Here is a 24,704-nt window from a genome sequence, read left to right on the forward strand (position 1 = left end):
GTTTGGTTCTCAGGAGGTCAGGAAGAAAGCCTGCTTGGGCAGAGGGTGTTACACCCCCTCCCACAGGATAACCTGTGAATTAGCATTCCATGGCAGGGAGCTTCAAAGAGCCCTCTGCATTTTGGTATACAAAAATCTGGCTTCCCTCACAGGAAAGGATGCCGACCTCCCATGTCCAGTGCCCATTTGGCACCTGGACGGACGGGAAAATTAGTAGTCAGAGATGCGTGTTCACCAGCAGGTTAGTTCCTCCTCTAAGGTGGGCTACCTGACATGATCACAACATTTCAGAGTCTGCCATCTTTGTGATGGCAGAATTAGGAAGTCTGGGACAGGGCTATGTCCACTTTCCACAGGAATTGGTCAAATAGGGGACATAGTGACCCCATGGAAAAGTAGCCCATTGGCTACTACCCTACACTCCTCTAACAACCCTAAATTCAGTATTTAGGGGAGTCCCTAGCACCAGGAATTCAAATCCTACCAACCTAAAAGAAAAAGAAGAAGGACTGAAGAGCTGCAAAAAGAAAGAATGTGGAAGAAACAACTCAGTTGACGCCAACTCTGCCAGCCTGATCGCTGTTCCTGACAATTGCGCCAAAGTCAAGTCACCCTGTAAGCTGCTGTGCCTCCAAAAGCCTTCTGCCAAGACTCTGGAACTCCTGTGGAGCAGCAGAGCTGCTTCCCTCCATTCTGAAAAAGGAAGGCAGACATCGCCATCTAAAGACACCACAAGGAAGACAGATGCCACCAGTGGAAACCACACGATTGATTTCAAGTACAAGATCAAAAGAACAAAAGGCGCTTTGCCTACCACGTCCTTCATGGAAAACAACCTTCCATGCTAAGTCATGAAGGTTTCCAAAAGACAGAATACGTGTCCAACAAGAACACACACTGCCCTGAAGGAGACCTTCCAACCCAACTCATACCCAGGTCCAACCCAGAAGGTCGAAACGCGTCGGCACATTCCAAATTGAGGCCAAGAGCCACCACGCACAACTAATTGGAGCACAAAAGGCACCACAAGCAAAAGCGTAATTAAAGACGCTTAAACAAGAATCTATCTATTTATGCTCTGACCTCCACAGGACCTTACAATATCATAAAAGTGTACGAGGACACTTGAGTACAATACATGTAACAGCATAAAGGATTTGTAATTATATGTTGTATGTGTGCAATTTAGGAAGTCACGTCTCATTGTACATGAAATGTTTATTTGTAAATTGTACTGTCATTTTATGTTTTAACCATCATCTCACACATTTTTTTGATTGTAATTTGCCGCTGTTGAGTCATGTTAAATCATGTATGTTACTGTTCTATAGAAGTGTAAAAGCACAAGATGAAATTTAAAAAAAACTGAAAAAGATAAATATCAGACTAGTTAAGAACCCGGTTTAAGAGTATTTATTTGACAAAACCAGTTGGGTTTCACATTTGAAGCAAGATACGGGAAATCCTAGTATCTGAAAAAAAGTAAACCAAAGTAAGGACCGTTCATTGGTTAAACAAGCCTAGAGAGACTCCTGCAGCTTTCTATCTATGAAATAAGTACAATCTATGGTCTGGGATGCATTGTTTTGTAGCAACTCCATTCTGCAGGCACCCCAAGAGACCTGTGAGGACTCCGAAACGGCCAACACCCGAAAGCACTACTGCACCTGGGCTGATGTGGGCCAATGGTGCCAGTGTGGTCCCCTGGCTCTCCAGAAATGAATCCCACATTTGCCTTGCCCTATGTGGATTTCTCAACGCCACCTGCAGCCTATGTGTACAGGCCCCCTCATCCGCGAGTGTCTCCGTGTGACAAAAACCTGTTGCCTCGAAGTACCTCTGCACCCAGCTGCCCCAGCCCTAGGAGGAGAGGACCATAGGCGTCCCCACATCCCAGAGTATCGTGAGACTTGTGCCCCCTTGTTGGTTCAGACCAACTGGCCTCCCAGTCCAAACCTGCAGACTCTTTTCAACCGGACCAATCCCCATTGACTGACATTGGGTAACCCAACGCTGTATTGCACCACTGCACCCGGCCACCCTAGTGCCGCTGGAGGAGACCTGCTGGTGCTGCCTTGGACCTTGCTGTGTACTCACCTTAAGTCCCAAAGATAAGCCTTGTAAGTTGCTGTAAAGAACTTGTATGCAGAATTTGTTTTTCCTCCATAGGATAACATTGCTGCCTTTGAAAATTGCATTAAGGAGCAGATCACAATCTCGTTAGGAAGTCTTCCAGGCTGGTTCCGGAACGAGCAAATCCGATTCAGAGCCTATGTTTCTGACCAAATCTCCCCCTGTTCCGAACGACAAAGTACGATGCGAAGATCTCGCCCGCGTCGACTGAATTGTTTCCAAACCTGATCCTGTCAGTCCAACTCGCTCACTGTCGAATCGTGCCACGGGGTGTACGCTTTTCCCCACCCACCCCTTTTTGCTGTGGAAGCCTGTGTACGCGTTCAGTATAAGGCTCCCATTGAGTTCAATGGGAGTCCCACAGAACCGAGTCCGTCACCATAAAGGTGCATCGGAACCGGTTGCTTGGACTCACGGAGCGCAATTCGCTAGGAAAGCCCTCCGGATCCGAGTCGTACGGAGGGCTTTCCTAGCGAGATCGTAATCTGCCCCTAAGTGTTGACTTTTGAAACCTAAAAGTATTTCTATCTTGAAACTTACTTACCTGATCATATCAATTCTGGTGCCTAAATATATACATAAAGATATGTGTTTTTTTTATTAATTGGTGTGGATCTCCTTATTGAGTCATGCCTATGATTCCTGGAGTGTGTTATGTTATGTTATGTTATGTTATGTTAAAATGGATTTGCAGAGCGTGCAGCTACTCAGCTGAGTGTCCCGGCGGTGTGTGTGTATTTGCAGATGTCTAACACTCCTAATAAGCCTAAGGCTGCTTGACCACACTACCGCCTAAGAGAGCACCTTGGGATTGCTAGAGCAAGCCCCTGTCCACTTATAGGGAAATATCTGGACTCTTTGCACAGTATACCTCCTCTTGGTATACAATATAAAGACCTGCTTCCTACACTCTGGCCTACATAAGAGTTCCTGAGTCACATTCAGGCCCTGGTCTTGTTACTTGTTTTGGGCAAACTGAATGTCAGAAAACATACACAAAAGACCAAATATGAACAATTATTGTCACAAGAATCTTTATAGGTCATGAATGGCACGTCTTGTAGCCTAGCCTAGTCAAAGTTACTTTATTTGACTCTCCTTGTACCAGCAACTATTTTATGGAATACAAAAACTCACAAAACAGCCACTTCAGAGAACCTTCCCCTGCAAGTAAGACTAAGTATAAAGTTACCTTTTACCTGAGTGTCTAACGTGCATTTTACTTCAAGCCAAACTATCCGCATTCCTTGAGCTTTAACCCACTCAGAGTGGATTTTCATGCACACTAAGATATATTCTTAAACGTTTTCCTAAATCCATAGATTTCAGTGATCCATTAAAAAATGTATGGAAAAAGTATTAAAAACATTTTATTATGAGACCATAACTGACAAGTGAGCCTTTTTTTGATTTAATCGAAAAATGAATTCATGAGAAAACCATTACTGAGAAACCATAGATTATTCTAGTAATTGTGGTGAAATTTGGAATGTTTTGAAATATTTAAAACATTCCTCGCTAGCTTGGATTTGATCTGTGGTACACTATTGTTTCCCATAGAATCGGTTGTAGATCTTCTGTATTTCCTAGTGTCTAAACACAATGGAAAATATTGGTTAGTTTTTTCTGCTTTTTTAAATTTTAATGTAATTTTCAGTTTAATTGCATGTCTTTAACACTGTCCTTCATTTGAAATGTTTCTTTTAAGTTTTTATGTAAGTGTATTTCCTTGAACGCGTGGATTGCTGACCTCCTGTCATGGAATGGGCCCTCTTCTGAGCCAGACTCGGTGGGCCCGATTCACAGAACTAACTTAAGACAAAATCCTAAACTTACTACCATTTTGGTATTCACAGAAGGCACTTACTCATTTTGGTATTCACAGAAGGCACTTACTCATTTCGGTATTCACAGAAGTTAGGAGTCCTAACTTTAGGACTCCTAAATGCCTTCTGTGAATACCGAAAGTCTTAAAATTAGGATTTTTCTCAATTTAGTAGTCCTAAGTCTAAATTTAGGACTACTAAATTGAGAAAAATCCTAATTTTAAGACTTTTGGTATGCACAGAAGGCATTTAGGAGTCCTAAAGTTAGGAGTCCTAACTATACTACTACTAAACTGAGAAAAATCCTAATTTTAAGGCTTTCGGTATTCACAGAAGGCATTTAGGAGTCCTAAAGTTAGGACTCCTAAACTTAGGACTACTAAATTGAGAAAAATCCTAATTTTAAGACTTTCGGTATTCACAGAAGGCATTTAGGAGTCCTAAAGTTAGGAGTCCTAACTATACTACTACTAAACTGAGAAAAATCCTAATTTTAAGACTTTCGGTATTCACAGAAGGCATTTAGGAGTCCTAAAGTTAGGACTCCTAACTTCTGTGAATACCGAAATGAGTAAGTGCCTTCTGTGAATACCAAAATGAGTAAGTGCCTTCTGTGAATACCAAAATGGTAGTAAGTTTAGGATTTTGTCTTAAGTTAGTTCTGTGAATCGGGCCCGGTGTGTTTATTCTCCATGTTACTCCCTAGAGTGGAACGAGCCAATGCCCACCTGGGCAGTTAGGTATCCACCAGGGCCATTATGTGGTACAGAGAGCTACACAACGGCAGGGAGAGTGGGGCGCACCATAAAAAGTCATTGGCACCACTATGTTAATAACTCTACCAAGGATTCCCCTGGTCTTGGCCCTGGGCCTGGCAGTCACTTACCTAACTGTGCCCTTCTCTATATGTATTCGAATATTGTGGTTTAAAGCAGCCTCACCATAGCATTAGGCACTTTACAAAACAACAAAAATAAGTACACAGATACATAAATAAAATAAGTCATTGCAGGGCGGGTGTGCTCGTCTTGACAGTGCTTGTTGTGTAAGACACATGCGTTTCTCCACTGGGGCATGTCCGGCTCTGGTCTAATGAGCACACCAGGCAGTGTGCCTGTCTGTTCCGCAGCGGGTCGGGTTCTCAAATTGCCATCTCCGCAGGAGTCCATCTCAAAACATCATGTAACCCTCCGCCAATGAATTCCAAGGCGCTGAAACAGGCACTAAGGGATATATGCTTAGGCATGTTTCAGTGACGTGTCTCCCAAGCACCTGTCTCATCAAATAATGCTTCAGCTCAGACTTGTCATCGAGGATGGCTTTCGTCTTGTAATCACTCATGTCATTCACCATTCTCTGTCTAGTGTCATTTTACCTTTAATTGTTATTCATATTTCTCGCTTCATTAGAGTGGGCTGTTCGTTCCTTTTACCCAAGATTTCCAGTCCTGGATTGTCATTTAACACTTCACTGCATTATGGGATCTGTAGTCTTCGTTTGGTTCAAGTGAACCAATTAGAGAAATGCACTCGATGGCAGTAATCTGTAAAAGTAAATGCCATCATCAGACAACATGAATGTAATGATCTGGCAACATTACCGTCACAACTATTTTGTGGCTGCGCAATACCCGAATTATGGTAACAAAATAACTCATCAGTAATGGACTCCACCAACCAATATACACAGTTGCTTAGCACCGAACGACCATAGATGTTGTAATAGCGTTCTTTGCAAGGACCCCAAACACTACATGCCTTTATTTTCTCGAATCTGTTTGTGCATTTGGTTTCTTCTTCTCACTCATCCCCTTTCGGCTTTTTCTGATAGGGCTCTTTTCTGTTCTACAGTGTTTTTTGTGTTCGTTACATATATATCCAACACAAAAATGCATTTTCAATTGAAAGAGCAGCTGAACCACTGTGGTTATGGTTCAGAAGCACTTTCAAATGAAAAGGTATTTTTAGATTTACCGGTATGCCAATTTTCAGCCAGATCCATGCAGGAAAAAGGTAAAGGGCTGGGGGTGAAATAAGTTGTGCTTTCCCATTTTGGCTCCAATGGAGTATTTTGCTAACACCCACAACCCACAATCCAATGAAAAGGCACTTTTTGATTTGCCAGAGAGAGTCCGGCCTGGCAATTTTTATACGGATCCATGCAGAAAAAAAAGGTCAGGGGCTGGTGGTGGAAAGAAGTTGTGTTTTCCGATTTTGGGCTGCCATGGGTTATTTGCTCACACCCACACTCTCAACCCCCGAATGATTTTACACCAACCTTAGCATGAACAGAGACCTTTACCCAGAAAGCATGTTTTTGTTGGTTTCATATAAATCTGTAGTGTTTGAGACATAAACGTTTAAAAATGTTGCCAGGCGGGCTTTAAATGGTCTACAGTTTATAACATTATAGTTATAATAGCTGTGCTCTTGAGGATTCTCGGATCCTTTGTAATTCAGAAATTAAAAAAAGGAATCTGATTGAACCAGGAAGCCTATTCTGCCATTGTTTCTTTCAGATGTGCAATTCCAAAAGTGGTAGTGTGGATCTTAGTGATATGAAGGGCTGCACCAAGAGAAGAATTTCTCTCGTTGGAGCACTCTCAGTATAGGCACCCATGTTCTGCCAAACAAACATATATGAGGGAAGAATGGGCGCACCTTGACCTCCAATCTAATGTGAGGGTATGCTGAAAGGACTGCTCTTTGAAAGTAAAACAATGCAAGGGGTCACCAAACCAGCTGTATAATCTTTTGGAAGAACCACGGATCAGCAACATCTCCAAAATAGCGGCAGGGGTCAACGGTACCACCAAAGACACCACCATCTCCAGCTGACATAGTCTGTATTGGGCTTCTGGGGCTCTCTGGTTCCTCAACAGGTACAGTTGTTCTTGGCCTGGAATCTCAGACCGAAAGAAAGCTTCAGCAAGGCATGGCCATCAAAACATTCCCTGGGTTTGCAGAACTCAGGCATGAAGCTTGTACTGGATTTGTGGTTTCAAATAAGAAATTGTGAATCCAAAGACAAATGGCCACTCATGCCAGCATTGATGCTTGTGTATCAAAGATGTGTCAAAGATGTGCCTCGACTGACATGGTCCAGCTACTTATCAAACAAAGTGGACATTACGTAGTTTGAGGACAATTTTTAGGTCTCGCCTGAGACAGCGCTTTAGCGTTGCTCTGGCGAGACTTATAGTAAGCGAGTTTTGGAAGTGCAAACAGTGGCTTTTCAGGCCTCCAAATACAGTGCATGTGCGTCGGCCGGGCGAGCGCACCATTTGGAGGCCTGAAAGCACTCGTTTGCTTTCACTTTCGCGGGCCGCACGGCCGCTTTGATGTGATCGCGATTACTTTCACACACGCACATACCCTACCACGGTCAGTAGCGGCCGCGAACACCATTTGCCAGCCTGAATGTCTCCACCTCCCACCACCCCCCCTCTGTGTCTCTTCACGAGCTGGAAAGGTCGCCAGATAGTTTCATGTGCGAACACTGGAATGGACGGCTGATAACTGCAATATTCGTAATGTCTGGTTTTAAAATCTGTTGCGTGACTTTCGACAGCCATGTGAAATAAAACGTTATATATGACCCCTTGAAATCTGTTCTTTTGTGTTATCGTGTAGGAGAAATAAGTATCTTTTCCGAAATGTACTAAGCCGACAACGATGCAGTGTGTTAGGCCACACCCTTAGTGAATCATATAGGCCACGCCTCTTATAACAGTATCTTAGTTCCACTTCTGAAGCCAGACCCTTCTCTGGAGTCTTTCACTCGCACTTTTTTTAATCCTACTTAATGATGCCCCTCGCCATTCTCAAAGCGCTCTGAAGCCGCAGTGTGGTTATTTGAGCTCTAAACAAATATAAATCTGGTAATTCGCTCATTCCGTTCATTTTCTCTTTTTACACACCACTTTCTTCTTTTTTTATTCTGCACGTTTATCTCCGTTTCTGTTTTTAGCTAAAGGCATTTTTTTTTATTTTTTCGGCTTAAATAAAATACAAAGATAACTTGGAAACTTTAACCTACCTGAGCCAGATGTCCCACCAGGACGGGGCACTCTCTAATTTAATTCAGGGAGTTTTTTCAGACAGTTAGATGCAGCTTTGAGTGGGCAGCTCTGTCAGCAGGGGGCGTTGGTTTCTAGTAAAACAAACAAAAGAGAGAAACCCTGCATCATCCAAGCACGTCTACCAAACAGCCGAGGTATATAAAATGTGTATGTCATCTACACAGCCAAAGGCGCCCAGACCTGCGAAGACTTCGCATTGGGATTGTATGCCTTTTTTTAACGCAAACCCGAGGCAAAGTGTTGCGGTGGGATTTACAATCTTTGTGTTGGATTGTAACCCAAAGTAACACAAAACTGTGCAACGTGCAGTCTTGTGTTACTTTGTGTCAAGGCGGTGCTCCGTGGATGGTGCATGGATGTTTCCACACACGTTCACCCACGCCTAGAGTCTACTAATGTAATATTTTTAGACAGCACTTGGTGCCAAAAACAACACAACTTCGAGGAGGTGTTAACATTGAGAAACTATTTAATTTTCCAACATTTTAAATTGTGCATGCATGCTACACTGCACTGTCTAGAACACATACAGCGTGTGAACGTTTTAAGGTATGACTGACGATTGTCATTTGCTCTTTCCAGAACAAACTCTAGGCTAGACATCAAACAGAGAGCTTTGCGCTATGGTATAAAGTATAAACGCATCTTTGAGGTGAGGGCGTGAGGCCGCCTCTGAACAATGACTGCCGCTGCCCAAAGCCTGCGGCCAGCGCTGTTAAACGTTGGGGCGCCGACCACGAAGACTGTGCAGTCCTGAATCCACCTCGTGCCCTGGGGGTCATCCCACTTCCATTCATTTTTAGGGGTCGCCATCTCATGATTTGGGAACAGGACTGTTTTTTGTTCCCCCCCCTCCTCCTTCCTCCCTCCTGTAGACATTCGCTCTGCGTCCCCCTGGCCCTATATTTTGGGAATGGGTTTTCACTTTTCAGTCTCATTAAAAATGACCCTTAAAACGCTGTTGGGCTCAATCAGCTAAAACACAGCAAGCAGCCTGTGAGTGCCTAGAAGCAGGGACTGTTCAGCTACCTTTTTTCTGGCTTAGAACTTGAAACCTCCGCTTCATGTCCATGAACCCACTGGGCAATTCTCAGAGTGAAATAGACTTTCGAGCACATTTACATTAAAACAACGAGCGATGCTGAGCGCGCTCCTAATGTGGGTGTCTCTCAGGTTCTAGGGCTTTTTTCCACCCACAGGTCGCGGCGCTTAGCCAGGGTGCGGCGTGTGCACGTGGGTGCCCTGTGAACGTGCACGCATGTCACCACCGCTGGTGACGAAAGCGGGGTTGGGGGCATGCATTACAGAAAGAGCTGCGGACTCAGTCACAACAACTGGGCTCGTCTTGACAGACCAAACAGTACGCATGGCCTTCTAGGCGCAGTGCGGCTACATTCTATGGACTGCAGAGGCTCGGTATAGCGCTCCGGTGCCCACATCTGGCTTCTGAGAGCTGTGTGCATGAGACAAATATAAAAGCAGAGCCGTGTCTTCCAGAGGTGAAGGCCATGGGCCGATAGGTCTTCAGTAGAGCCTGTTTTACCCCCTACGTGGCAGGTTGAGTTTATGCTACTGACATTGTAAATGACAATGCCTTTTATTTGTTTTAAAACCAAAACATAAATAAAAGGCATTGTAATTTTACAATGCCAATAGCTCAAACTCTTATAAATGCGAGACCTATTGCTTTGCAAATGCTTGTTTTTCTATGTTGAATAGTATGGATTCTGGTGGCGCTCTTGAATACTCAATGTAGGCATCTTCCAATTCTTGATTTATGTTTGTAGCGTGTTCCTCTGCATTTCACTTCTTTTGTTTTCCTGGCAAGAAACCATTGTAAAGCAGCAAAAAAGGTTTGGGTCCCCTAAAAAGGAAAGCACAGAAAAACCTATGGCCATATTCACAAGGAACTATCGCCGGCTTAACGGCACTTTATCACAGCCAAAATTGCGATAATTATTGCCCCAATCACAAGCTGGTGTTAACAGCCCACAGCACCAGTTTACCTGCGATAGCAGCCGCAAAAAACATCGCCACGGATGACGCCCGCAACTATCGCTAATGAGATGCAGAATAGGCATTCCTGTGCCAAAAGCCATGACAACACCACTCCACAACATTCACAACGAACAGCCAGAACTGCGATAGGAACACAAAACAGGCGACAAGCCCAGCCCACAGCCACATGGGAAGGGCAACAGATGCCATGGAGCCACTGGTCATGCGGCCCGGACACCCAAGAGGGCCACAACATCCACCGCCACCGTCCCAGGACCCCATACAGCACCCAGAACACCCCCTCCCGGACCACCACCCAGGCAGCACTAACAAAGACAGCAGACCCCCAGGAAACACACCAGCCTCACAGACCCAACACCTGACAATGTTATTGCCCAATACAGGCTCAAAAGGACAACCATTGAACGCATCATGACCAACAACGCCCAACAGGCCGACGGCACCAACACAGCGGACAACCAACATCCCACCCCACACAAAGCTGCTGGCTGTGCAGCACCTGTTGGCCCCTTGTACCCCCCAACCAACACCCGCTACAGTTGGAGGAGTCACACAACCAGACACATCCCAGTCCCTCACACCTGTCCTGGACATCACCATCGGCCTGGTACCCCAGTCCCCATACGTCCAACATAATGTGGAGGATCCGCTGGAGACCAAGCAATGACCATACGCCATAGCTGGATGCACGCACGTATTGGGGGCAATCCACAGCACACATGTCCTACCACTGCCCCCTGGTGACACAGCACACAATCACTGCAACAGAAAGCATACGTCTCACATCAATGTGCAGGCAACAACCGAACACCGTGGAACCTCCACCGATGTTGCCTACAAATTCCCCGCCAGTGTGCATGATACCTTCATCCTCTGACAGTCCATCAGCACCCAGCGTTACCAGGATGGCACCAAGAGAAATGCACAGTCCCTTGGCCCACCCACCAGACACAACAGAAAAACTCACAATGGTAACCTGGGCAAGCCGTGAACATGAGCCATCAATGGCATGGCACACCAGCCACACAATAGCTGAATGTGGGAAGAGGTGGCAACCAGGCATGTGTGGAGGAGGCAAGTGACCCATGAATGGGAAAGTACACAATGCCAAGAGTGGCGGAGATGTGCTGGACAGACTGCAGCATGCGGAACACACCCATATCCATGGCAACATACACCGCTGGTGTATGGAGTGTAGTGGACAGTGGACACAACCATGTCACCCCTGCCAGTGGGGGAGTTTGTGGAAATGTTGACTGTTACGTCCCCCCGTAAGCGTGAGTGGAGTGAGATGGCCCGGCGTATGCCAGGACAGCATAGGGGTGTGAATAAAAAGCACGTAGACCTGGGCGTGAACCTCTTCCGAAAAGCCCAACGTCTCTGCCAGGGCAGCGCCACTCACCACGCCACGAGGCCAACGCCGTACTCATGAGCGGAGTTGCCTGCAATCCTGTGCACCTGCCGTACCCCCGCCCGCTGGACCCCGAAGCCGTCAGGCCCACCCCTGCACAGCCAGGCCACACTGATCACCTTCTGACACCGGCGTGTGTTAAGGAGGGCCCACCACGTGCCTGCGCAAGCTCCAAGCCCGAGGGCCATGTACTTGGCAGCCTCTCAGACCATCACAGCCTCCACAACACAGGCCTTCTTTAGACCTTTCTCGTTGACGTACTCTACTGCCACCACCGGCCTACACTATGGTCAAGTAGGTCACACATTTGGAACTGAGCCTTGATTACACGATGGCAGAGTACATATGTTCATTGCAGAGTTTACATCAGTGTACTCCCTTCGACGTGGTGCCACCAACTCTGTGCATAGCATCACAACCACACGTGTCTGTGGGCCTTCGCGGACTATTGCCCTCGGCCTACCCTGCGTACGAGTAGGTCAAAGAATTGGAACTGGACATCGATTTTTCAAAGGCAGATTACATATCTTCGCACGCAAGGCGAGGCGTGAGAGGATGGCGCGTTGCAGCCCGGAGGGAATAGGATCATCGTTAGGCGAGTGATCGAACACTACCGACAACTGCCCTGTTGCCACTAATTCTGTGCATCGCGAGCCAACGACAGGTGGCTGTGGGCCCTTGCTGACCGCTGCCCCCAGCCTGCACTGTGGTCGAATAGGTCACACACACCTTCGAATTCAGCCTCGATTTGTTTATGGAAGACTTCATGTCATTGTACAGGCCTCATCGCAGACTGCATCCCCTTTCAGCCCCAGTGCCAGGATGTCTATTCCCCGAGACCCATGGTCACTTTCTGGTTGGACTTTGGGGGCGACTGGGTCCATGGACTTGGGTTTTTTGTCGCCATCATGGTGGTGATACTGACTTTGTGGCGAAAACGAGGCCATGGCATTCCACCCCACCATTTGCTGCTTCCGGATAACATCAGACCTTTTGCCTCATGCCCTGGAGGACACCTTCCACTGTCCTCCTCAACACTCCGCAACATACACCTCGGACATTGATGAGGACCCGCTCATGTCGCATGGCCCATCTGACTGCACCGCAAGTCACCGCCCCGTGGCAGGGTGCCTGTGCTGGCCGCTGTGCATCCGGGGCCACTAACTCTGTGCTGGACATGTCCGGGACCCCTTCTTCAGGGGTATTGGATGGCCTCTGAGGCGATGCCTTAGTGTCATCAACACCATGTGTCTGTGGCCTCTGTGCTGTCCGTTGCCTCCGGCCTCATCTGCGGACCACCAGGGCTCAGACATGAAATCGAGTCCGGACCGGCCCGGACGTCACATCACCGCAGGAGGCACACGCCATCTCCGCCAGGACAACCTCCAACCACCATCTACCAGAGTCGAAAAGGTGGTCCTGACACACTTACGAAGTTGCAAAACACCTGTCGTGGATGCCATCATCAGACTGATACCCTGCTCAGCACTCCAGGTGCCACTGACTCAGTGCCCCGCAAGCCATCGTCCGTTACTGATTGTGTTTTGTACTGTGGAGAGGCTGCACAGCAATGTCATCTCAAGCAGTGTGGGAGACCTGGGACGTTGTTGAGGAAACTGATGCAGGTCTAACACACCACACTGCATCTGCATCAGGAATATCTCAAAGGGACACAATCCGAGACTTTTTCTTCACATGAGCGCGCTCGTCTCTAGTGCCCCAACCACAGTGCACTGCAACTCACTGACACTTCTGTTTGCATGTTGTGTGTCCTCTGGACTTTCTCCGTCTCCCTCCATGTTGCTCAGCAGTTGACTCTGTTATACAGGTGTTTTCAGTTCCCATTACATTGGTGTCCACTGTTCAAGTGGTTGCCAACACCAAGTACTCTGTGCGTGCTGGCTTACACTCACCCCACACACATCCAGCACAGGCGTTACTGTACCTGTGGCCCTGCCAATAAAGGGGCCGGGCGCACGTGCCCGTAGCCAGTTCAACATGATATCTGCGTGTGTCCCTGTGGTCTTGTTGTATGCATGAGGGCCCTGGGCCCTACGACATTACATTGTGCTGTGTGCAGCGGATGCAGGCATGTCACCGCAGGCAGCGGGTTGGAACTAGGACATGTAGTTTTGTCGTCACCCACTCAATTTGTAAGGGGAGTGGGCTGGGCCATCGTAGGCAGAACCGACGTGGGTGTGTGACTGCTATTTGCGTGACCCTGGGTGTGGTTTTGTACTGTGAATGTGCATCTGCAAGTGTCTCTATGGCTGCGTGGGTCTCCTTTGTGGGATGTGGGTGGCCCCTGAAGTGTAATGGACACCAACGTATGTGATCTAGTTCGCCTTCCATGGGTTCGGACCCCAACCACCTCCTTTTGGCGTGCTGACACATGGCAACGGGGTGCCATGTGTGGGTGGGTGAAGTGTCGTGAGCCAGCTGTGCTTGTGGGTGCTTCCTGTTGTGTGGTCTGTTGTAAGGTGTCGTTATCGAAGGTGTGGTGGTCCTCTCTGGCATCACAGATGTGTTGTCTTGTATGCTCTGCTGGAGGTGTTGTGTGCCCCTCTGCAATGTGAAGGGGAGATGCATGTTGACATTGTGTTGACATGTATGCTTGCGCATTGTTCTGGTCTTCATGCATACTGTATGACAATGTACATTGTGACTGTTCATGAGGTGCTGAATTCTGCTGTGGGACAGTGTACATTTGGACTACATGACGGATGTGAGGTCCTACGCGTACATTTCCTTTTCACAGTTTCCTGCTCTGTCAGATGTAGGTGGCATGTTTCTGTGCATGTGCGGAGCCAGTTGTGTCCTATGTTCTGCAGTGTCGGCTATGCGCATTGTACCACGTTGTCGTCAATGTGGGTGTGCTGTTCTTGCTATGTGTGTGTGCTGCAGTGTGCCAAGGGGATCAGGGACATGATCCTGAGTCATTGTGGGTGTGCAGTGTGCTACGCCTCGTTGTGCATGTGTGCCATTGTGCCCATCTCCCCCGTCCCCCCAGTCCCTGTTGGTTATTCTCCATGTTGATGTTGTGTCAGGTCCTCTCGAGCTGTGTCCGAACTCCCTTCTCCTTGCACCGTTTCCACACTGATGACTATGGCCTCGGTTTCCTCCAGCTCCTCCTGTGGCGCAGGACTGCCACCTCCTGTCACCGTTGCTGCCTTCCTGTTGGCAGCGGGTTTGTGCCTGGTTTCAGTAGCCACGTCATGCTGGCGCCTCTTGGCCTCCTGGATTGGCCTCCTCGGCACTCCGACTGCATTCCAGGGGGTCTGCTTGTGGGTCGTTGCTGGTAGTGTTCTGTCGCCTCCGTGACGCTGGTCTTGTTTTCCTGTGGTCTGCACCCCGTCTTCCTCTCCCTCTTCTACTTGGCCTTCCCCAACCCGGTCGTTCCTTGCTGGTGGTCTGTGGGGGTTGTGGGGTTCGCGTTGGCCTCTGTGCTGGGTCAGGTTGCATCCATGTTGCTACGTGCTTTGGCTTGTTTCTGGTGTGTTGTTTCTGTGTTTTTTATGGTGCATATTCCCGCCAGACGCGTGGTATTTGCAGGCCTGTGGCTGGTTTTCGTGATTTTTTGTACCGTGATTGGCCTCGTCGCATGTTTTTTTGCGTTCGCATTTTGCATGTTTGCAGCATGGCGTTGGATTTTGCTCGGCCATTTAACGCGTTAGCTGGTGACTATCACATGTTACTGCCGCGTTGTGAATACTTGGTTGGCACGGCGTAATTTTCCAGCATTGGGCTGAGATGTTGAGAGTTGCGTTAGGCTACTCTTGCGGTAGTTATCACACGTTCTTATGAATATACCCCCTAGAGTGTCTTCTTTGCTGCTGAGCTTCACAGGAACGAATAAAACCTCTTTAATGGTCCATAAGGAACAACAGTTCCCCCATAGTTCCCCAGAAATAGGCATGGGTGGATTGGACACATTCTGTGTTTCTGATTCCCAGTACTTCAACTCCAATTCGGCTTAAAAGGTGAACATTTTGAGATACACCTCTACTGGTGTGGGTTTTAATTTGCATTTAGGAAATCCCTACCTTCAAATATTGCAAACCAATTGGTTTTCTACGGGGTTTGTGGCCCACGATACACCTCTACTGGTGTGGGTTTTAATTTGCACTTAGGAAATCCTTACCTTCAAATATTGCAAACCAATTGGTTTTCTACGGGGTTTGTGGCCCACATTTTTGGGTTTGCAGCACCCGGAAAGGAAGTATCACCTCTCTGATCTCGTGAGAACCATGAACCCTGAAAAAGAGGCATGGTTCCATAACATTGTTTCTGGTAGAGGAGCTGCAAAGGGTTCTCAAACTCAAAAAACAGAGGAAATGTCAGCACCCTGTCAAAAAAGAGCACATCCTTTGGAAGACACCATTTTCGCTTTCTTTCCTAAGAGTGAGGCAGAGAAGCCTCTGCTGTAACACACACATCGTCACAGCATATTGGACTAAGCCAGGAAATATCAGGATGTAGTAGCGGGCAGTCCAGTCCTCGGCTGAGATACATCAGGATGATGATGTTGTTGGAGTAACAACAACTTCAAAGGCTGGCGAGGGGAGTGCACATTTCAAGTAATTTGCTTTGGCGTAACTGTGTGACCTTTTAGAAAAAATGCACAAAATTATGCAGAATTATGCAAAATGTAAAGCCAGCATTTGGCGCTATATTTTTAGTGTGAAACGTGTCCTGGCATCCATTTTTGACGAGAGCTAAACAAGTAGAGCAAAAACAAAAGCGCGAGAATAATTGCACCTCACATTCTGGGTGCTTGCATTGTTCCTGCGCATTGGCACAGCATTTTTGCCACAAACAACACATATTTCCCTTGTATAGCACAATAGCGTAATTTCGAGATCTTTGCGTAGCAAACTTATTGTGAAGTTACCAAAAGTATGCGTGATTATTCCTGCAGAACATACATTTTGCACTGGCCAAGCAGTTCTGATCATTCTAGATGAGAATCTCTCATGTGAAAAAGTTTCAAACACCCAGAATGGAGAAGAAAGGCAGTGCCCAGAAGTGATATGAAGTTTAACCAACCAAGGGGCATATTTACAAGGCGGCGATAGAAAATTATCGCCGCTTTCGCAGTTGTTTTCGGCCAAAAAGCGGAGATAATTTTATAGCCTAATTAGCAAGGTCACGCAAACTTGTGAAACCTTGCATTAGCGCACCTATTCTTAACGCCCAGCTTTGCATCTCTAATGAGATGCAAAGTGGGCGTTCCTGAACTGATATGACAGGAGAAATGTCGCTAAGCGACATTTCTCCTATCATCAAGCCCCACGCTATGAAGCATAGCGGCAGGAAAAGTAGCGATAACCCCTGTTATCGCTACTTTCCTTACGCCTGCTTCAGGACTGACTTAGCCATGATATCCTATGGAAGGTGGATATCATGGCTAAGTTTGTGAGTCCCTATCAACACGCTAACGCCACATTTCATGAGATTATCGCTGGGTTCCCAGCGATAATCTCACGTTAGGCAGTTAGCGCTAGGATTTTTATCGCTTTTGAGATAAGCGTTGCTAATAGCACGCTATCTCAGCGATAAAAATCCACGCTAGCCGGCGATAATTATCCTAGCGCTAAGTGCGCTTAGCGATAATTATCGCTGGTTGGTGCTGATATGCCCCCAGGTCCTGCAGCATGGACATTCTGGGATGTACTCATTTGGCAGGAGGGCATATTGAAAAACCCACGAGCCATGCACCCAAATGAGTATTCCTGAGCAGAAATGCAAATACGGTGAAAGGATGAAGGGGAGAAGGAACCTGTCAACCAGAAGTTCTCCGAGCAGTGGAAGAGGAAGAAGACCTAAGGGTACAGATGTTCGCCACGTACAGTCAAAAAATAATTTGTTCTGGGGAACTGTACAAAAGTGTCAATCTTGGTGCTATGAAAAAAATGTCTGAAAAAGTATCACAAAGCCATTTTCCAAAGAGTAAAAAAGTTTAGAAAAAAACAAAGTTTCAGAAAATAGTTTGAAAAAGATTACCAAAAGTAAAGAAATAAAAAAAAAGTTTAACAGACAAAAAACCCAAGAAGGGTTCCAGTATAAAACATTTATCAAAAAAACAAAAAAATGGGATTTCCTTACCATGGTGAAATTGGCACAGGACCTAGCTCAAGGTAAGAACTGGTCCTGAACCCCTTCTGTGCACAGTCGCATGCCATGGTGAGTTGCCTCCGGGCTTGCCCGCACACCAGGCCCTGTGGACAACCCCCACTGTGTTTGGGCAAAAGCTGTGCATAGAGGGAACTGGCTGCCCTGTGCCTGTTGGCCACAGGGTCTGGCTAGAAATGAGGCCCTGTGACCAACCCCCAAAGCGCACAGCTGAGGGCCCTGTGCATTGCCACGTGTCAGTCCACAGCGAGTCTGGCGCAGGGCATTTTTAATTTTTTTATTTTAAGGAGTTTTATATAGCGTGAACTTGACCCGTAGGTATCGGGTATCAGAGCGCTTTACATAGCACCAGTTGCCTTACATGAGGACACATTCATTTTTGTTAGGCATGGGGAGATTAAGAGATTTGCCCAGAATTACAGGATGTTCAGCGTCATTGCCGAGACTCGAACCCAGATCCCCAAATTCAAGGTCGACCGCCCTAGCCGTTAGGCCAACTTCTCTCCCCTGTCAGTAGGTCAGGCAGTGAATGCAATGCCTGCCACACACAGACAAATACCATATGCAGGCAGGTTTCATATTTACGTGCTAAATAAAAAAAAAACATGAAATTCACTGTGGAAAAACAACTATCAGAATCTGTGCAAACCATAACTCACGCTCCCCTTGTTCTATGTATTACATCACACAAGCCATTATTGATGACATCTCAAGTTACATCATTGATGACATCCCAAGTGACATTATCACTTACATCACTGACGGCATCATTGCACCTATCAAAATACATTGTGAAACACAATTACATAGACATCGAGACAGATGGGTTAGGTGCATGGCCTGGCTGCAACACAAGCCATATGTCCAACTCCCTCTGAGCACCGTTGATGGCCAAGAACAGTAAGAGTTGGCAGCCCACTGTGATTCAGGCTTGGGATGTGCCCAGAGGTTGACCACCTGCATGACTTGGGTGCAGGGTACATGCTACAGGTCACACCCTGGATCAAATGCATATGATAAAAGATGGGGGTCATGTGCCCCACCAGGTTGGGTGCAAGGCGTGGATGGAGGCCTGACACTGCAGCCAAACCCTGCTGTGGATGGCTAAAGGCCTTGCACTGCAGGGTTCATGCGGCCAAGGTGGCTTAACTGCAAGGTCCGTCATAGGTCCTTCCTTGTAATCTAGCCATCCTACACACAGCTTGACAATGGGGTATTAATTAGTTGCGCAATAAAAAAAAATACTGGAAAAAAAAAGTTACAAGGTAGAAAATAAAAATTTGCAAATTCATAATAAAAAAACAACTGGATAAATCCATCAACAACAAAAAATAAGAAAGAAGCATAAATCATACACAAACAGAAAACATAATCCACTCCCTTCACAAAATACATACAAAAAACACAACAAATACTGATGTATTTGTAGAAACACAAAAAATAGTGAAATACAGAGACTAAGAAATGTAATAAAACAATTAAATTAAATAAACATTAGTAAAGGAGAAAAAATGTTTTTATTATGATTAGTAAATGCTGTCCATGCAGAGCCAAACAAAAAGGCAAAGGCATTTTGCAATTACAGCATAGCTTAAGGAAGTACCAATCCAAAGGTGTTCCTGGAATGGTAAAATGCCTTTGTATTTGTTTAATTATTGTAGATAGCACTAGCATATCCTATGCCTAAAGACTTTGCTGAAAACAATTGCAAACTACTTTGTCACATTTCTTATAGCTCAACATGGAAAGCAGTGGGCTTATCCTCTGCTAAGTACTCTGCTAGAAAACAGACACTTGAGGTGAGCAGATTCAGAGTATTGGTACTTTTGCAGAAGCACCCCGTATAGCGAAATAGCTCTCCTCCTAAGGATTGTTTTGCGCGCGCACACACACACACACACACACAAACACATGCGAGCGTGCGCGTGCACGCACGCCCACACAAAAACACATGCATGCGCGTGCGCGCGTGCACGCACACACACTCACACACACACCCACACACATACACACACACATTAAAGAGTGGCACTCATCACTATAGTTAGGTCAGACGTTCCATAAGAAGATTGTTGTGTTTTGCTAATAACTTTAGAGCTGTTTGACGAATTTTCAGGAAACGTATGGAATTTGTCCATAGGTGTCATCAAAGTAGGGCTATAAAATGGACTGATCCGTATGAACATGCAGAAGAATATTGCTTAAGGAGAGTGTGTAAACCCATTGGTCACAGTACACACTGAATGAGACACATTTCTTTCAAAATTGGTATCAAATCAAAATCAACAGCAGATATGGAAAATGCAGGAATGAGGAGATCTCTGTGACCTAAATAGTTCCAAATTAGTACATCTAGCAAAATCAGGCGCAGTTCAGTGTCGACGAAGTAAGGGAGTGTGGTCGATTTCCCACTGAATTTTTTTGTCGCATGATCGACAGACCCTTGTGCTTGCACTACCCCTGGCTCTGTACATGTGAGCCCCCTCCAGACACTCCTGCCTGAAAGGAAACCTGGCCCTGTTGCAATCTTTAAATAGTTATTCCTCAAAGTGTTAGTTTGGTAGAAGCCCCCTGTTGATAAAGAAGCACCCAGGGTCAGACTGGGACAGAAAATAGGCCTGGGCACCAAAATAAAAGTGGCCGTGATTGGCGAAGCAGCAGTCGCAGCCTATGCAGGTAAGAGCAGTGGGGCAGTGGGGCCGGGTGAGGGTGGAGGACGGATTACAACAGATGACAAGGGAAAATTAATTATTTATTCAATTTTCTCTTGTGGTCATCTGTCGAATCCCCCCCAACTCAGTCCCAACGCCCAACCGCCCCACCGCACTTACCTGCACAGGCTGCGGCTGTGAACCAGATAGCTAAAAAAAAGATGCCCACATTTATAAATCATGCAATTTTCAAACTTGTAAAGACTAGCTGGATATGTATTTATATATTTTGAGATTCAAGTGAAAATGTGCTTTGTACTTGCTGCAGGTAACAGCCCACCAGACCATTAAACAGGCCCACAAATAACCAACAAGTATTGGCAAAGCCAATAGATCTCGCCTATGCGAGAGCTATTGGCTTTGTTAATGTGTTTTAGCCATGTTATATACCAACTGGGCTGCTGTTCAGCATGGCTAAAAGTTAACAGTGAAGAGGAGAGTGGCATGGAGTGCTGTAGAGTGGAATGACAAAGAATGAAGTAGAGTGTTGTGGCATAGAGAGTTGTGTACTGGAGTGGCATAGAGTTATGTTGTGTAGAGTGGTGTGCAGTGGAGTGGCATAGAGTATAGTGGACTCGTGTAGAGTGCATTGGAGTAGAGTTTCACAGAGTATAGTAGCATAGACTACAGTGGCATACAATGCAGCATTGTAGAATGCAGAGGTGAAGATTAGAGTTTTGGATAGTAGAGTACAGCAGCATAGAGTGCGGTGGTGCAGAGTATAGTAGAGTAGCACAGAGTGCAGTGGTGTAGAGTGGTGCTGAGTAGAATATAGTGCCATAGAGTACAGTGGAATGGAGTGCTGCAGAGTACAGTGGTGTAGAGTGGAGTGATGCAGAGTAGAGTGATGTAGAGTTCAGTGGCGTAAAGTGCAGTGTTGCATCATAGGGTGTCGTGGAGCGCATTGGTGTCTAGTGCATTGGTGTAGAGTGCAGTGGCTTACAGTAGGGTGCTGTTGAGTAGAGTGGTGTAGAGTGCAGTGGCATAGGGTGCAGTGGCATAGAGCAGAGTACAGTAGAGTGCAGTGGCGTAGAGTAGATTGGACAGGTTTAGAGTACATTGGCATAGAGTGCCACAGAGTATAGTGACATAGAGTGCAGTTGCGTAGAATGCAGCAGCATAGAATTCAGGGGTGTACAATGCAGCATTGAATAATACAGTGGCGGACATTAGAGTGGTGCATAGTAGAGTGCAGTGGTGTGGAGTTGTGCAAAGTAGAGTGCAGTGGTGCAGAGTGGTGTGGCGCAAAGTGGCACAGAGTGCAGTAGAGTCAAGTGCATTTGGTGTTGATTACAGTGGTGTAGAGTGGCAGAGTACAATGACATAGAGTAGTGCAGAGTGGCATAGAGTTCAGTGTTATAGAGTAGAGTGAGTGAGTCAGAGTGCAGTGATGCAGAGTAGAGCGGCATACAGTACATTGGCATAGAGTGTGGTATTGAAGAGTAGAGTGCCATAGAGTTCAGTGGTGTAGAGTGCAGTGTCTTAGACTGCAGTGGTGCAAAGTAGAGTGCAGTGCTGCGGAGCAGAGAGCAGTGGTGTTGATTCGAGTGCAGTGGCATAGAGTACAGTTGTGTAGAGTATATTGGCGTAGAGTAGAATAGAGTGGAATAGAGTGCAGTGGTGTAGAGTAGATTGTTTCAGAGTAGAGTGCAGTCGCATAAGTGGAGAGGTGAAGGGTAGAATGAAATAGCATAGAGTTCAGTGGTGCAGAGTAGTTTAGAGTGGCATGCATGGATTGGCATAGAATACAAGGGCATAGAGTTGAGTGTTCTAGAGTAAAGTGCCTTGGCGTAAAGTGTATTAGCATAGAGTGCAATGGCGTAAAGTGCAGTGTTGCAGAGTGCCATAGAGGGGAGTGGTGTAGGGTGGAGTTGTGCAGAGCAGATTAGAGTGGCCTAGACTGGAGTGCTGTAGAGTGCAGTGGAGAAGAGTGCATTGGTATAGAGTAGAGTGGTGCAGAGTAGAGAAGCGTAGAGTAAAGTGGCGTAAAGTGCTGTGGCGTACAGTGCAGTGGTGCAGAGTGTAATAGAGTGCAGTGGTACAGAATGTAGTGGGGGAAGTGGTGTATAGTGGAGTTGTGGAGTGTAAAGTGCAGTGACATGGAGTGTTGCAGAGTGGAATGGCATGTTGTTGTAGCACACAGCACATTGTCATTACACACAACACATTTTCCGTTGAAATTACCTTTACGTTTGCACTGACCTATAGTCTTTACTAATAAAACTATACAGCGCACAAACGATAATGTGTGGAAATGGCATCAACTAGTGTATTGATTTGTTTTGATCATGTTAAAGTATTGTTTTCCAACACACTTCAGAATTAACATTCTTGCATTCCTAATTCTGAAATACTTGCACAGTTCATTTAAATGTTTTAGTGTGCAAGAAAAATCCATTCCCTACCCCCAGTGTCCTGCAAGATTGTCATATAATTCCTCTCACTTTGAAGTCAGAGAAAGAAAAGTCAACACTAAGCTCTCTCTGAAGACAGAGCCTGACATCTCTGTCACTGAATACATGTCAAACATGACAAGATAAGAACAGGCCGGTTTACAGAAAGGAACACTGGTGGAAGGGTAGTTGATATGAAAAGGCTTTGTACTTTGGGAGGGACAAGCTCACCCTGGACAGCATACAACAACTAAAGCCAGCAAATAGAAAGCCAGAAAATGTGAGTTACAAACCACAAAGCCAATGTTAAACAACAGGCTGGTCGGCGTCGACCTAAAAACCGCCCCCTTCACTGACTGACCCTATAGGAGAGTCCAACTCTTGAAGCAGCTGCTGCAGTTGCAACACACTTACAATGCATTCACACCAATAGAAAAAATGAATGACAAGATAGGTGCGTTGGTTTGTCATGCTACACCTTTTTGTGTACGGGGAACTTGATGTCGCCATGCTTGCGTGATCATTTACCTTTATGAAAAATAATTAGCGCTCGATGTAAAATGTAATATTTTCACACATTTCAACAAAGTAATATCATAGTGCTAAAAATTAAATTCGTTTTTAAAAGGAGCTCTTAATGTCCATGGCATTGTTAAAAGTCCTGCGTGACTATATCCCTTTCTATTTACATATTAACACCATGCCTATATTTTTCCAACACGGCGCATTTTATGAACATACATATAAATATATGGAAATTGTCTAGTTCCCCTGTGTGGGCTAAGCCAGGACTTAGCCCGGTACTCCGGCATTCCCACAATACTGCATGACTGCATTTATTAGCGAAAGCTGATTTCTTTTTTTTTTTTTTCTTACAAGAATCTTATTAAATGGCAATGCATTGCTGTTCTAAGCAGAAAACACCGCGCTGCATAACAAGTTGGCGCGCGCGGTCGATGGCTCTGACTGGCTAGGATTTACAGAGCGAGCTTCTCCCAGCAGCGCTGTATCCTGAGGTGGTCAGGGGGATGTTAGCTCACAACACGTCTTCAATCAAACCTGCGGATACTCTCCTCGCGCTGTCTGCAGATGCGGCGCTGCCTCGAAAATGAGGAGGAAAAATACGGCTGTCAGAATTCTGCCATGATGTATGGGCAGTCAGATTTAAAGTTGCTTGTTATCCCTGCCCTGCCTAAGTGGCAGACAAGGGGATGATGCAGTGAGCGCCATAAGTCAGCCGACGAAATATTGGAGAAAAAAAAAACCCTCGAAGAGTAGCTCGGCTTCAAGGAAGGAACGTGCCGGAACTGCTAAGTCGCTGGCTTTTCTGGACACTGTTGACGCGATATGAGGATGTGCTGTCCGGCGGTCTCATATCCTTCCTTTCATTCCGTGTGCTGTGTTTGTTTCCCCTGTAGTTTAGAGGTGGTGAAATGCGTCAGAGTGACAGCCTGGAAATTAAGCCAAGTCCTGCTTAACTTAACAGAGCAGGAGCAGAGCGGGCCCTTGTCCTACCGGCCATTTCCTCTGCCAAAGAGAGGCCGTTGCAAAGACAGAGAGGGCAATAAAAAGGCCGCAGCTATTCTGTCATGGATAACCATGCCACAGAAGCCCAACTGATAACCGTAAACGGCAAGCCCCGACATCTCCGAGGGCCAAGGTACGGACTGTGGGCTTGGGGGCAACTATCGCGAGGCCTATCGAACTAGGACAACTTAACCAAGGGTCAAATGGTGTTAGGAATTGGAAACCTAGAACATGCCGGTTGCACTAGAACATTAAGATTAGTGGTGCGCGAGATAGGTGATTGTTAATTTTGTGATGCTGTATTATTCTTCGTGACTTGTGTCAGAACCACTTTCAGAAGGCCACGGAGCATGCAGAGGCTACTGTGCTCAACTGTGGAGGTTGAGGCCTTTTACTCCTGATGTCCCGGGGCCTGACCTACTGTAGATCCCGCTCAACCGGGCAAAGTACCACTTCTGTACTTGACTCTCA

General features: G+C 46.3%; 1 long non-coding RNA gene across 1 annotated transcript in view; it reads right to left on the minus strand.

Annotated features, from left to right (window-relative positions):
• Positions 1 to 3,154: 3,154 nt before the first annotated feature.
• LOC146867635 (uncharacterized) overlaps positions 3,155 to 24,704 on the minus strand; it is a 46,543-nt gene continuing 24,993 nt past the window's right edge. Inside the window, exons 2-3 of the long non-coding RNA XR_014966114.1 lie at positions 7,998 to 8,111; positions 3,155 to 5,502 (exon numbers count right to left, since the gene is read on the minus strand). This is a non-coding gene — a long non-coding RNA (uncharacterized LOC146867635). The remainder of the gene's footprint in view (positions 5,503 to 7,997; positions 8,112 to 24,704) is intronic.

Source organism: Triturus cristatus, chromosome 1_2 (assembly GCF_964204655.1).
Source record: "Triturus cristatus chromosome 1_2, aTriCri1.1, whole genome shotgun sequence".
NCBI lineage: Eukaryota > Metazoa > Chordata > Amphibia > Caudata > Salamandridae > Triturus > Triturus cristatus.